The following is a 6,093-nucleotide window of genomic DNA, read 5'->3' on the forward strand; positions in this document are numbered from 1 at the left end:
TTTCGATTATAGCTGATCGAACTTAAGTTATATATATGCATATGTTTTTTTTTATAAGTTTTGATTTCGATTTCGATTATAGCTGATCGAACTTAAGTTATATATATGTATATTTTTTTTTATAAGTTTTGATTTCGGTTTCGATTATAGCTGATGGAACTGAAGTTATATATATGCATATGTTTTTTTTATAAGTTTTGGTTTCGATTTCGATTATAGCTGATGGAACGGAAGTTATATATATGCATATGTTTTTTATTTCATAAGTTTTGATTTCGGTTTCGATTATAGCTGATGGAACTGAAGTTATATATATGCATATATTTTTTTCATAAGTTTTGGTTTCGGTTTCGATTATAGCTGATGGAACTGAAGTTATATATATGCATATGTTTTTTATTTCATAAGTTTTGGTTTCGATTTCGATTATAGCTGATGGAACGGAAGTTATATATATGCATATATTTGTTTTTCATGAGTTTTGGTTTCGATTTCGATTATAGCTGATGGAAATGAAGTTATATATATGCATATGTTTTTTATTTCATAAGTTTTGGTTTCGGTTTCGATTATAGCTGATGGAAATGAAGTTATATATATGCATATGTTTTTTTTCATAAGTTTTGGTTTCGGTTTCGATTATAGCTGATAGAACTGAATTTATATATATGTATATGTTTCTTTTTATGTTTTGTTTTCGATTTCGATTATAGCTGATGGAACTGAAGTTATATATATGCATATGTTTTTTTTTCATAAGTTTTGATTTCGATTTCGATTATAGCTGATGGAAATGAAGTTATATATATGCATATGTTTTTTATAAGTTTTGGTTTCCATTTCGATTATAGCTGATGGAACTGAAGTTATATATATGCATATGTTTTTTTTTCATAAGTTTTGGTTTCGATTTCGATTATAGCTGATGGAAATGAAGTTATATATATGCATATGTTTTTTTCATAAGTTTTGGTCTCGATTTCGATTATAGCTGATGGAACTGAAGTTATATATATGCATATGTTTTTTTCATAAGTTTTGGTTTCGATTTCGATTATAGCTGATGGAACTGAAGTTATATATATGCATATGTTTTTTTTTTCATAAGTTTTGGTTTCGATTTCGATTATAGCTGATGGAAATAAAGTTATATATATGCATATGTTTTTTTTTATGTTTTGTTTTCGATTTCGATTATAGCTGATGGAACTGAAGTTATATATATGCATATGTTTTTTATTTCATAAGTTTTGGTTTCGATTTCGATTATAGCTGATGGAAATGAAGTTATATATATGCATATGTTTTTTTTTATGTTTTGTTTTCGATTTCGATTATAGCTGATGGAACTGAAGTTATATATATGCATATGTTTTTTTATAAGTTTTTGTTTCGATTTCGATTATAGCTGATGGAACGGAAGTTATATATATGCATATGTTTTTTTTCATAAGTTTTGGTTTCGATTTCGATTATAGCTGATGGAACTGAAGTTATATATATGCATATGTTTTTTTTTCATAAGTTTTGGTTTCGATTTCGATTATAGCTGATGGAACGGAAGTTATATATATGCATATGTTTTTTTTCATAAGTTTTGGTTTCGATTTCGATTATAGCTGATGGAACTGAAGTTATATATATGCATATGTTTTTTTTCATAAGTTTTGGTTTCGATTTCGATTATAGCTGATGGAACTGAAGTTATATATATGCATATGTTTTTTTTTCATAAGTTTTGGTTTCGATTTCGATTATAGCTGATGGAACTGAAGTTATATATATGCATATGTTTTTTTTTTCATAAGTTTTGGTTTCGATTTCGATTATAGCTGATGGAACTGAAGTTATATATATGCATATGTTTTTTTTCATAAGTTTTGGTTTCGATTTCGATTATAGCTGATGGAACGGAAGTTATATATATGCATATGTTTTTTTTTCATAAGTTTTGGTTTCGATTTCGATTATAGCTGATAGAAATGAAGTTATATATATGCATATGTTTTTTTATAAGTTTTGGTTTCGATTTCGATTATAGCTGATGGAACTGAAGTTATATATATGCATATGTTTTTTTTCATAAGTTTTGGTTTCGGTTTCGATTATAGCTGATGGAACTGAAGTTATATATATGCATATGTTTTTTTTCATAAGTTTTGGTTTCGGTTTCGATTATAGCTGATAGAACTGAAGTTATATATATGCATAGGTTTTTTTTCTTATAAGGTTTGGTTTCGATTTCGATTATAGTTGACGGAACTGAAGTTATATATATGCATATGTGTTTTTTTCATAAGTTTTGGTTTCGATTTCGATTATAGCTGATGGAACTGAAGTTATATATATGCATATGTTTTTTTTTATAAGTTTTGGTTTCGATTTCGATTATAGCTGATGGAACTGAAGTTATATATATGCATATGTTTTTTTTATAAGTTTTGGTTTCGATTTCGATTATAGCTGATGGAACTGAAGTTATATATATGCATATGTTTTTTTTATAAGTTTTGGTTTCGGTTTCGATTATAGCTGATGGAACGGAAGTTATATATATGCATAGGTTTTTTTTTCATAAGTTTTGGTTTCGGTTTCGATTCAAGCTGCTGTCTCCAAGTCATATGGATATATATATATATATTTTTTTTTTATTTTGGAAATCGAAACTTTATAATAGATAAACATCGATAGAACATGAACTCTATAATAATATATACGTAATCCGCGAGAATTAAAATATCATAGTTAAGCGTACTTTACGACTGGGCTACGCCGGGAGTCCCTGCTAGCTAAATACTTTTGCAGCTTTTAGAAAAGAGCTACAATAATATAAGAGCGTCTCCATTTACGCTAAGCATCTACAGAATGCCAACATAAATATATGACATATTAATCAGTCCCCTGTGGAATTTCCATAGGTCCCGCTAGTATGTATGGATTTAATTTCCTTTTGACTGTATGGAAATTGATATATAATATTTATTAACATAAAATAAAATAGAAACTTTTACTTGTATAAAATAGATAATGTATTTTTTAAATTATTTTTTTCATCTGCTAAGGTCGAATAATAGTGAATCGACATAAATGATCTATCTTTTGAGTATTTTATGAGTGTCAATACGAGACCTTTAAGCGTGGGAGTGTTAACCCTCCAGTTTCGTCTATAATATTCACGTATTCGTATGAATAACATTTATAGAGCCATAACTAGAATAATTAATTGAACATTATGGATTTTAGAAGACATTTATTAGACATGGAAATACGGGATATATTTATTTTATGCGAAAATATTAGACGTTTATTAATATCACTAACATGCAGTAGAGTTTTAACAACATTACAGGTCCAAGACATAATATTTAGTATCATTATACTTTGATTTTTGTCGTTGAGGGAAGCATAAATGTAGTACAAAACAGGGAATTAAATAAATTTTACTCGTGCTGGGAACGATAGTCTTCACGTATTAAATTTGACCATATCAATATTTGTTTCCCTCTGGCAATTTCCTTAAATATCTTTAAAATACAGAATACATGACAATATATATTTTTGAAATACAGAATGCATGAAAATATACCGTATATTTCGGCGTATAAGGTGACCGTTAGATAAGACGAAGTATAAATTTATCATATATTGGGTTGTATAATCCGACTGCTAAATCACGAAACCATGTTTGTTTAGTCTAGGCTAGTGATTGCAACACCCGGTACCTAATGAAATATTGGAGACGCTTTTTTTAACTTAAGGGTCGTCTTATACGCCGAAATATACGGCAAATACTTTTATAATAGAGAATACATAACAATATAAATACTGTTACAATAAAGACTACATAATATTACTAATTATAAGAGTACTAGGAACAATACTGGAAAACTTTGAAAAAAGAATGGGAGAGATGGGAATCAGGGGGATGGCTGAGGAAATACGGCTAATAACAATAATGAAAATGGACGAAATATTAAGGAAAATCTTGGAATGTGGAGACGAATACCCATGAGCTGTAGATGCAAGTCGGGCATATAGAAAATGCTACATGTGTAAAACCCAAAGAAACAGTACACGGAATAATAAAAACTGATACTGAAAGTTAATCTTTTTCCGCTAAAAAAAAAAAAAAAAAAAAAAAAATTAGTGTCGTCATAAACACCAGATAATCAAGTAGGGTTAAATAGGATGAAAAGAATTAAAAGAGTGTGACTTGGACTGGAAACTTGAGGAAGCTCATTGCCACCCGAATTCCAGTGAAGACTAGTAGTCGCTACCAACAAGAAAGTTAATGGTAATCGGCTATTACGATAACGTAAACTAATTTGCAAAGGTTATTAAAACAGGTGAATACTGGAAATCTGGAGAGACTTGTTGTCATTTAGACTTCAGGGAATACCGCAATTTGGTCTCAAAGAGACTTCTTTAATGATGGTCCGTGTGAAAACTCCTAGTGATTATTATTATTATTATTATTATTATTATTATTATTATTATTATTAATAATAATAATAATAATAATAATAATAATAATAATAATAATAATAATAATAATGATGATGATGATGATGATGATGATGATGGCCACTCAAATTCCAGTATAAACCAATGCCCACTGCCGACGAGAAATCAGTGGTAAGAGGCTGTTGCGATGATGCAAATTCATTTGCAAATGCTATCGAAGGAGGTGGAGAGAACTGGAATTTGGGGAGACTTGTTGTCACTCAGTCTCTAGAGAACACCACAGGTTTCCAATCAGATCGTTTGTTAACTTGTGTGAAAGTTCCATGTGAAATGATAATGATAAAAAAAAGTAAAAAGATTTATCACTTTTAATTATGGGAAAGAATGCCTAAAAATATGTCATAGTTTATAAATTTTAAAATGAATTCAAAATAGAAAAATTGTAGTGGTGGTTGTGACGCAACGGATAATGAGTACATCTTATATATAATTGTATTATTATAATAAAGCTACGCATATATATCTACTATTATGTAAAAGGAACGTTTTGTGTGTGTGTGTGTGTGTGTGTGTGTGTGTGTGTGTGTGTGTGTGTGTGTGTGTGTTCGTTCTCTATGGACTTGATAATTCATATGTCGGTATTTTTGAAATTGCACAAAAATGTACTTTATGCACCAGGCAGTGTTCTTAGATAGTTTTTTTTTATCGGAGTGCTTTCAATAAGTATCGATAATCGATAATTGAAATAACACCTTACACAACCTAACATCACAATTGCATTTGAGAAGTTTTATTACCACACAAGCCAAAAGGCTCGACATATAATATAAACAGTAGGTGCTTTGGTATGACAAGGGTATGTTCGAAATAAATGTTTCCGTTTAGAGCACAATTGAAGCATGACACTTTTGTATTTTAAAATTTAATTCAAGCAATATATATATATATATATATATATATATATATATATAGTAATTTATAAAATATATATGACGATTAAGCTACACTGAATATTCGGCGTTTGTAGCTTAATCGCCATATATATTTTATAAATTACTAACTAGCTCTACCAACGTATTGAGCACTTTTGAAGTAAATACTTAAAGTTCACGCATAAATCTATACTTTCGTATATTAATTTTATGTGAGTAAATGAAGTAGTTATATATATATATATATATATATATATATATATATATATATATATATATAATATAAAGCTGAATGTGTGTGTGTGTGTGTGTGTGTGTGTGTGTGTGTGTGGTCATGAATAGGCTCCTATATGGTTGATTATTTTAATAAACTGATTACATATAATGATAGAAGATGTATTGTGACAAATGAATGGGTATGTTTGATCCTGCAGAACGGTGATTCATTAAAATTGTGGGGTCTGCGTTCGCGCCTGGTCCACAAAGTATGGAAATAAAAAAATTAAAAATTAAAAACAAACGTTTACAAGTGTTTTTGATATAGATGTACATAATAATACTTTGATAAGTATGTTTTAACTTAAATAGGGATGGTATAATAAAATTGTGTGGTCTGTGTTCGCGCCTGGCCTCCATAGAATGGAAATAGGCACAAACTTTAATAAAGACTTTTCATATCTATCTGCGTAAGTATACT

This window comes from Euprymna scolopes, chromosome 23 (assembly GCF_053919585.1).
Source record: "Euprymna scolopes isolate OS-2025 chromosome 23, ASM5391958v1, whole genome shotgun sequence".
In the NCBI taxonomy this organism is placed as follows: Eukaryota; Metazoa; Mollusca; class Cephalopoda; order Sepiida; family Sepiolidae; genus Euprymna; species Euprymna scolopes.